This window comes from Diaphorina citri, unplaced genomic scaffold (genome assembly GCF_000475195.1).
Source record: "Diaphorina citri unplaced genomic scaffold, Diaci psyllid genome assembly version 1.1 scaffold3172, whole genome shotgun sequence".
NCBI classification, from domain to species: domain Eukaryota; kingdom Metazoa; phylum Arthropoda; class Insecta; order Hemiptera; family Psyllidae; genus Diaphorina; species Diaphorina citri.
Genome location: NW_007380583.1, coordinates 20,435 through 21,286, shown reverse-complemented (window position 1 = coordinate 21,286; position 852 = coordinate 20,435).

Sequence of the window (852 nt, the reverse complement as noted above, 5' to 3'; positions counted from 1 at the left end):
CTCGGAGAAGAAAAACAGTGTTGTTCCATTATAATTATTATGTATTAACATTATTCTTAAGTACCTACCTAGAAAAACACAAGTACCTATTATCCAATAATAATAAAAACGGTAAGAATAATGTTAATAAAATTGTTTTTAATAATCGTAAGAAATATTTAAAGAATTAAAATCAGATAAAAATAAATAAATTATTCTTATCAAGACAATTTCGATTAAGAGGTTTTTAAATTGGTGAGCTTTCGATGTCACTCAGGACATCATCTTCAGACCAAGATAGATGTCCTGAGTGACATCGAAAGCTCACCAATTTAAAACATCTTAATCGAAATTGTCTTGATAAGAATAATTTATTTATTTTTATCTGATTTTAATTCTTTAAATATTTCTTACGATTATTAAAAACAATTTTATTAACATTATTCTTACCGTTTTTATTATTATTGTATACTAGGTACTTGTGTTTTTCTTCTCCAACTCGGAGAAGAAAAACAGTGTTGTTCCATTATAATTATTATGTATTAACATTATTCTTAAGTACCTACCTAGAAAAACACAAGTACCTATTATCCAATAATAATAAAAACGGTAAGAATAATGTTAATAAAATTGTTTTTAATAATCGTAAGAAATATTTAAAGAATTAAAATCAGATAAAAATAAATAAATTATTCTTATCAAGACAATTTCGATTAAGAGGTTTTTAAATTGGTGAGCTTTCGATGTCACTCAGGACATCATCTTCAGACCAAGATAGATGTCCTGAGTGACATCGAAAGCTCACCAATTTAAAACATCTTAATCGAAATTGTCTTGATAAGAATAATTTATTTATTTTTATCTGATTTTAAT